The 8,927-nt window shown below is 40.5% G+C and overlaps 1 long non-coding RNA gene across 4 annotated transcripts; it reads right to left on the bottom strand.

Moving 5' to 3' along the window:
- Window positions 1-428: 428 nt before the first annotated feature.
- Window positions 429-6,735, bottom strand: LOC119014324. Of its 4 annotated transcripts, XR_005072935.1 has the most exons (7): window positions 6,505-6,735; window positions 6,058-6,136; window positions 5,326-5,568; window positions 5,046-5,131; window positions 2,639-2,760; window positions 1,004-1,518; window positions 429-772 (listed from the first exon to the last, which is right to left on the bottom strand). It is a non-coding gene; the product is annotated as an uncharacterized LOC119014324 (long non-coding RNA). The 4 variants fall into 4 exon arrangements; XR_005072938.1 differs by lacking the exons at window positions 5,046-5,131; window positions 5,326-5,568 and having other exon boundaries at window positions 429-1,518; XR_005072936.1 differs by lacking the exons at window positions 5,046-5,131; window positions 5,326-5,568 and having other exon boundaries at window positions 429-1,518; window positions 6,058-6,735.
- Between the last annotated feature and the right edge of the window lie 2,192 nt (window positions 6,736-8,927).

Here is an 8,927-nt window from a genome sequence, read left to right as displayed (position 1 = left end):
CTATATGGAGTTATCCAGATTAAAAAGTTGACGATTTGACACGAGTCTGGGTTTTGTAGTTCTTCAAAGCCAGTTTCAAATTCATCTGAAACATAAGCCTCAAGCTTAAACCTGTAAAAATGCAGCTTATTGACAGTAAGCTGGATCATGACCAAGAGGATTTATGGTGAATCCAAGACACAGACTCATTTTCAGAAAACAAATGACTTTTCTTTCCTTTTTTTATCCCTTTAAAACGAAAGTGTCAGTTATACTGAAATAGTAACCGCATGCAGACACAGACGCAGGCAGATTCACACAAAAAATGTGTTTTAATGAAAGCTGAAAACAGTCCAAAGATTCACAATTATAAACGAGAAAAGACAAAAAGGCAGGTAACAAAACGCTGGCAAAGACGACAATCCAGAGAACAAACCATAATTCCACTTAGTAAATATTAAAAGTAATAAACTTTGTCTCTCTAAATTCTTGTTCGGACTGCCAGCCCAAATGCTTCCAACTGTTTGTGGTGCTGCTCATGAATCTGTTTTATTTTGTGTTTTTATGTTCCACTGTCTGTATTCCTGCCTGGCTCAATCTGCTCTGTGTAGCTTGACAAGGCTGCTGTAAGCTTCCGTCAAAAAATAGATTTGGCATGATTCTCCATGGAGCGGAGTAGAGAGCCATTCCGGGACGATTCTGGTGGAACCACAAACGTTGTCTAGAATGGCTGCAACAAGATCTGACAGCCTTGTCGTGGTGGTAAAGTGATGCAGACACTCCCCGGGGGAAACTGGAGATTAGATAATCAGATTTAACATGTAGGTGTGCTGTACAAAAGACTTTAGTCCTTGCCAAAGCTTTCACCTTTCGATAAACTGTTTATATAAAATATTATCAGGTTTATCTAATCCTCACATAATGCAATTCGTTGTGTAACCCACACTATATGAAACTTGTACAAGTTCAGGTTGGCTGCTCTTTGTGGCTGTGTGATATTCTTATTGTTCTCTTGTTCTCTTACCTTCACATCAATAGCTCTCGGTGGGTTTATAACGCTGGGCAGCCCCCCATTTCACATCACACACAGTAAATAGATCAATTTGTATGCGCCAATCATCCTGCACTTTGGAGTGTGTGCACAATTACATGTAATAAAATTTGATCACAGAGTTCGGAGACGGCCCCTTTGATCTTATAACAGTTGCAGATGCACCACTGCCAGTGTAGAGGTGTGCACTCTTTCCTTTGAGTTTGTAACAATCTCCAACATCGCGGTAGAGAGAGCTTTCACCACTGCATGTGCTGGAGAAGTCCCTCCTCTTCACCCTCCCTCCATTTCCTCCATAAGAGGATGAGGTGTGTGTGATCTTCAATCCTGTTGTTATCTGGTCGCCATGTCTGGCAGAGGTTGGCTGTCTTCTATGGATGCAGCAAGACACACATTTCCTTCATGGAATGTGTTTTGGAATTTGTGTATTTGTAAATGACTTTCATTAGTGTCCAATTCTGCAGTCCCTGTTCCCATCTCACTTTGAACTAGGAGCAAAACACAAGATGTAAGAAAATTTACATTTCTTGTTCTTGAGACCGAATAAGCCTAGTTGATAAAAGAAAGCTGGTAACAAATACAGTATACTGAAGACGTATGTGAGAGAGAAATAATAAGCTGTGTGGGACTGCGCTCGATAAAAAAGCAGCTTTTTATGTCTCTCCCTGCTCCGCCGCCCACTCCCACAAATTCATGCCTATACTTTGAGTTTCTTCCTTCTTATCACCGTCTCTTAATATGGTCCAAATTGTGAAAGGTGCCTCGATGCCTCACACACCCTCATTTGTATCTGTCAAACTTTTATGAATGCTTTGAGCATGAATGTTGTATGACCTCGAGAGCCTCCACATGCATACCTAACTGTGTATGAGACAGATGATTCATTATTTTTCATTGCAACTCAGAGCAAAGATTCCCTTTGCTCCCTAGTTTTATAAAGGATGCACGACTTTAATCTGCATAACAATGCACTCTGATTGGAATTTTCAGTGAGAGATGTTTGTTCAAGACACAGAGAAAAAAAACAAAGAAAAACTGATGATATAGTATATATTCACTTAATTGGTATCTACACTGTTGTGTGGTTGCAGCTTCCACATTTGCAGTGATAAACAAATAATGGTCGATGCAGTTGGCACCAGGGGAACGTGTCAGCCCACAGCCTGCTAACTGTGTTTGACTGGGCTAAATGCAGGAGACCTGTGGTTTCGCCTCCCTCCACACAGACCTGACAGGATCATTTGGACTGCAGCGAGGCGCCTTGTCAGCGACTCAAACGGTGCATTTGGCTTCTGCTCCCTAAGGAAGCATTCTGCCAAATTACATTCCTCGAAAAGAGGCCATAAATGAATAGTTTGTTTACTTTAATCAGACTCTGGCTTGTACAGTGAAACGAACAGAGGCAGAGCTTGTTATCTCAGACAAAGTTGGAGTCCCACTTTGCTAAATAGATTTGATTAAATCTGCCCTCGTTCTGATGCGACAAATCTACCTGTTGGAAACAAATTGGACCGGTGCATATTTCTCTCCCTTGAGACATGCATCCATCAGCGTATGCCAAATGGAAACAAGCACTTTACTCACTAATGAGAAATGAGTGTCTCCTACCTGAGAAAGAGGAAGACATGCATATTTCCAGCCTGTAGTCTGAAGACCCATAGACCTTTGGAAATGTGCTCTCCATTCGGCACAGACTATCCTCCGGTGTGCTTTCACCGATCCCAGCAGAGCTGTGCAGGAAACAGAGATGGTGTTTGAAGAGTATATCTGCCACACATCCGTATTCTTTAGGGAGGAAAACAGCGGCTGTTTGTGTTTCAGGAGACACTGTCTTTTATTTTTTTGTAAAGTTGCCGTAAAACTTTGCTCAGTTCAAACTTAAATGCCTGGTGTATAGAGGAGAAGTGATCTGCAACATAGGAAAAATAACTACTTTCAGACAGTGTTCATGGTTCTATCTGGAACAGTTCACCTGGAATTCAGAGCCAAGTTGGCAGAATAATACATACGATATTAACATTTCTACAAAATGTGTCGTATCTCCATGTTTCCGACCTAACTTTAAAATGATGAGGTGGAAGGGATGGTGGTGGAGTTACAGATGACAAGGCTTCTGAGCCAGTGACCAAGCTTCAAGACTGTGTTTTAACATTTGTAAATGTAAATTAATTCAATATTTTTGAGGAGATGTTGGGACATCTCTAGCCATGTTTGTGACCTCCAAAACAGGTATTGAATGTGTTTTCCTCACCCTAACCAAGTGCTTCTTGTGCCTAAACCTATCCAGAGCAAAAATAACCCTAACCCTAACCCTGTTACAAAATAAAATGAAAATTTAACCCAAAGAAACAGAAAGCTGTAACATTAAGGAATGTGCAGTAGTTTCCCCCGACCTAAAGCCTGATGCATCGGTATCACGTTTGTACCACCTGTGCTCCTCCAAGATTTGTGTTTCATTTCATAAAGAAAGCTTAAATTTCATCTTGTTGTGTTGAGATCATATAATCTGAGGTGCTCTTTGATTCCACTGAGTAAATTGTAAATGGACTGCATTTATATAATGCTGGTAGTTTGACTACTTAAAGCACTCTTCAGCACATTCACAAACATCCATACACCTGCTCATCAGGAGTGATCATCCAGAGCAATTTAGTATCCTCTCCAAGGACACTTTGACTTCCAACCACTGCCGGAGAAGACAACCTGTTCCTGCACCGCAGCCACCCCAACACAATAGAACCTGCAGTACACTGGTTGGAACAACCCGGAATGAATGTCGGCAGTGTATGTTTCTTCAAACCACAGATTTGTTGCACCTTTACATGTCTTTCGCTTCAGTTTTCTGTTTTTGTTGTGTCAACACTGGCACAAAAGTCACTTGGTTAAGTTTTGGAAAATATAGTGTTTTAGCTCAGAATACCGGCCTTGGTCACCACAAACACGACTGTCGATGTCCCAACTACCCTCCTGTAGTAACTGTTGTCACTGGCTTGGCAGTCTTCTCACCTGTGACTCCACCACCCTCCTCCCCATGACTGTCAGGTCATAACCAAGTAATGTAAGCGTGATATAGCATGTATTATACAAATGTCAATATGGCATATAGCCTAAGACAATGTGTATCTATCAGTGGTTAACTGAACATTTGTTTTATTGCCCACTTGGCTGCATTTTATACTGTCTGGTTTAAAATGCAAGTTCTCAATCTCAAACTTTGGTTCTAATTCAGTTTCAGCCAGTTGAGTGAGCCCTTCTCAACATTTATATTGAAGGCTGATGAGCCAAAATGTCTAATTTATCTTTATTTCGGCTTCAGTCTTTTTGCATTTCTGCTCAGCTTTTCACAGAAGCATCTTTAAAGCACCAGCTGACAAAATGCAGCAGCAACAATTAACCACTGCAAATCTAAGCTGACAGCAGTCATATTCATTCATTATTAATTACTTATCAGGAATTAGAGTCCGTCTACTCATCAGAGGAAGAAATTAACACTAATAGACATAAATCCTTTCCGACTGCTCTCAGGCTTACTGAAGAGCGACATAATAATCCCGATGGGACACGCTTTTTACACAGTGTTTCCATTTACACGATGAAAGTGGTCACTGAAAGATTTGACGAGCATAATAGTCAAACATATATCTTAACTGTCTCTATTACTAAACAAATGCAAAGAATTGAGAAGAAGTTTCAGAAGAGTGAAGTGATCAGGTTGACATAATGTCCTTATGAGGGCTGTAACGGGCTCCATCACACATTCACCACGTTTTTCTGTCGCATCACTTTTGGTGCTGTTTCCATTATTTCAACAGGAACACTCAGTTTTTGTGTGAGAGCGAACACGAAAGCAAGAAAATCAGCCTTCTCCACACATTCTGCAGCGCCGTGTTCTGCTTCAGTCGGATCAGTTCGCCTATACTCTTCAGTTTCACACCGATATGAATACCTATTCTTCCCGGGGCTCATTATATACCACGACAGGTGTGTGTGTGTGTGTGTGTGCGCGCCAGGATACTGTGTTTGTGTCACCGCTGCTAAGCGTTGGCCAGAATGAATCGTCTGGGGAGCCATCTGTCAGTCAGACGGCAAATGTTTTCTTGTCTGTGTAAAACACCAAAAATAATCAAAAGATTACTTTTTCTGAGCGAGGTCAAACACCATCATCATGCTACCAAGGTTTTTGCTTGCTTTTGCCTTCAAACAGCAAGAAATGTCTTTCTCTCTACGTCGATGTGGAACTAACAGGAGGGAAAATTGCTTTAGAAAGATTAAAGCGACTTGGCATTCACACTCACCCTTTTTTCTTTCTTTCATCGCTTGTTTTGCTCAGGGTAACACAAGGATTTGATCAGGGTGGGTGTTTTTTCCACTAACAACATTTGTTTCTCGTTCAACTCAGACAAGAAACAATTAATGTCAAAGTGAACCTTTGCATCTTCAAACCTTGTTTGTCCTGCAGCGTATATTCTAATGAAGTATCCTCTGATTAATATGCAGAGATGTCTTATTTTGCGCCTCATGAATTGAACAGGATGTGTCTGAGAGAATGAAACGGCAACTTACTTTCTTGCAAATTTGGATGAAAAGGTCGATGCCAATCACATCTTTATGGTTGCTATAAAGCTACAGCCAGCAGTTGCTTAGCTTAGTTTATCATAAATAACATAGCATGGGGAACAGCTAGCCTGGCTCAGTCCAAAGGTAACATCCATGTTACCTCTAAAGCTCCCTTATTAATCAGTTAGGTTTCTTTTGTTTACAGTTTGGCTACAGGTGCACAGGATTTGGTAGGTATTAACCTGTTAAAGCTAAACGTCAGGCTAGTTCGCTAAAACTTTACAAACACAGCAAAGCAAACAGGCCACCTCTGTTTACGTGTTTCGTCATGAAATACATCATAGGAAAGCTTAGATTCTCGCAATTATATTCTTGCAAACCATTTATTAGATAAAAGCACATCAGCAAGGTACGCCCAACAAACAAACGCACGAACAAGCTAGCAAACTAGCATGTGATTGCAAGCTCACCAGCCAAAGTGTCTGTGTACTTTAGTAGTGATCCATTCTCTTGTCTGTCTTCTCTCTCCTGAGCCGCTTACACGCCAGCCTATCATCCATTGATGCATCATGTTGGAATTTAAATCCAGTGATATATAGTTTATATCACTTTTTAAGTTAAGTTTTTTAAGTGCATGTAGTTTTATTCATTTTGCTCTTTGAATAGGCCACCTTTTTTCCACCTAAGCACTTGTTTTTGACTATTTTACACACATAATGTTTGTGTGAATATGCGAAAAATAGTTTATAACCTCTCAAAAGAGCCCAAAACCATGACTGTACTCCAATAGTTCAACGACAACTAGACTGGGATAGATGTTTTAGGAAAATTTTATATGAATTTCCAGGAATAAGAAGGACAGTCTAAACCACCAAGATATAACACGTTAACTATTAACATCGAGGTGCGCTGGTTACCTTTGGACGGGGCCTGGCTAGTTGTTTTCCCCTGTTTCCAGTCCTCATGCAAAGCTAAGCCAACCAGCTACCAGTGGTGGAAAAGTTTTGAGTTCTTTACCTAAGTAAAAGGAGCATTACTACTCTGTGAAAATACTCCACTTCAAGTAAAAGTCCTGCCTTCATTTTCACAAGCCATCTATGCGCAGTGTGCCTGCCAGCTACAGATATGTGAGACTCCAGTGAATCAACAATGTGTTCTGGACTCTAAGAGGCTTCCGCAGGATGCGTGCCATACGCTGCAGTGTTTGGAATTAGGGACTTCAAAGCATTTTGGAGAAACAAAGGAAGTGTGTCAAGTTTGAAATAAACAAAAAAAAAACCAAAAGGCTGAAGTGAACACAGTATATGAAAATATACAGGCAGGATAATGCTTTTAGCTCTGAGCTTACTCTCTCATGCCTGTTTAGATTATTTGATCACGTCAAAGCAGATGGTATGTTGAGCGGTGGGACGTGTTAGAATGTGTTCAAGGTAAAATCTGCTTAACATAATTTTCATTGTAAAGAGACTTGTTCCAGAAATTTAAAAGCTAACACTGTTCAACTTCTCTTAAGGTTGTACATTAAGTACTACACACGCCCCAATGTATTGAGCCAGCCTCAGATAGACACATGATGTTAATGTGAAACCATTCAGGTTATTGATTCTTGACTTTTTTACAACGAACTCTGTCTTGTTGTGTGGGAGACTTGAGTTGTTTTGGTCACGTCAGTCATTTTTAAAATAATCACACTGCCGTAAAAATAAGCTGGGTACAATGCAGAGCAGAACTTTAACTTCAGAGTTCACTAATCTATAAGCCATACTGTTATTTATCGACAGTAAAATGTCTAGAAATACTCTTGAATCCCCTTGAGTTTCATACCTGCTGTAAAAGCATTATGTCGTGACTTGGAATCAAACTCGAACACCTCAGACTTGGATGCGGTTTAAAGATTTAGGAGCATCTTTTGGCAGCTCTGGCACCCTCATAGACCTGCCTCATCATGACTCAGCCTTCAGTCCAGTGATGTGAGACAGAAAAACTCACAACCATTTTGATCAGAGTCACACAGACAAAAAAGCAGACCGTCGACTGGAGAGTAGAACCACTGCGTCTGTGTCTCTTCGCCAGCCCCTTTATTCTTCTGGCATCTCTCCTCTCAGACCCATTACAACACAGCAGGTTCGACACTACTGACAAAATATGTCAGCAGCATGTCAGTAAAGTATGTCAGGCAGATCGGTGACACAGGGTGATGTCAGATACTCTTTAATTAGCCTCCTTTCAGACCTTGTGACTTCCTGTCACCGACACCATCCATATTGTAGTTATCTGGAGAGGGATGACGGAGGAAATACAGCATATCACACTTATGTATTGTTCTTGCAAAATGTGCCCCTTTTTACATCTTGGCGTCTTTGCTCTGCTTTCATCTCAGCCGCATGTTTGACTCAGTGTAGAGGCAGGAAACGATGTTCTCCGTACTCATGGCGCACATTCCCACAGGGCGGATTTGCCCTCTTACTTTTCCTTCTTAGTTGTAGCATTATGCATGAGACATGATTATATAAATGATACAATACAAAAAGTGGCCTGGTGGCAGTAAGATTCTACTACAGAGGCTTCATCAGTTCTCACAGACCAGCCTTCACACATTTCATAGTAATTTCACAAGGCACAAGGCAAAAATAAACGTTTCATTTCATCAATAATCTCCTTTTGTCCTCCATTTTCTCTTGGAAGTAATTTTAGCATAAACTATTAAAGGGATAAGATTACATTTTGGGAAGTTATGCCGGGAGCTAGTGAGATGTGAGAACATTGATGTGGTGAAATGTAACTCAAGTATTGTACGTTATTTGAGTATTTCCATACAACACTGTATATCTACTCCTCCACATTTGGCTGGCAGTAGTTCAAATACCGGTTACTTGACAGATTACCATTCATATCTAAGAAATCTATTCCAGTAGCCTTGAAATATCTCCAAGTTTGGTGATTTTGAATGTGAAGTATGTGTGTAAATTCTGCTGATAATACATTCATATATTCACATATGTCATACACACATTAGATACACTCTCTCCTCATTCGTCACCTTTTTAGTCATCTTAATCCTTCATCGTTCTGGTAGACAAAAAAACTCAAAACACCACAGTCTACTTTTATTAAAAATGTTTTCTCTCTTTAAACTCATTCAGTTAGAGTAATACGCTTTGGAATAATCAGCTGCTTCATGTTTTTCAAACATGCCAGCCGGTTTGATCAGGCTGCTGCGTAGGTTGTACTTACAAATGCTACCATTTGTAAGTACAACAGTGCACTGCTTGATCTTAGAAACAACACTTTGACTTGAGAGTAACTGCAATGCAAGGAAGTAAGAACAGATCGGACGTAA

The sequence above is a fragment of the Acanthopagrus latus genome, chromosome 23, assembly GCF_904848185.1.
Source record: "Acanthopagrus latus isolate v.2019 chromosome 23, fAcaLat1.1, whole genome shotgun sequence".
NCBI classification, from domain to species: Eukaryota; Metazoa; Chordata; class Actinopteri; order Spariformes; family Sparidae; genus Acanthopagrus; species Acanthopagrus latus.
This window is presented reverse-complemented; position numbering and strand designations above follow the sequence as displayed.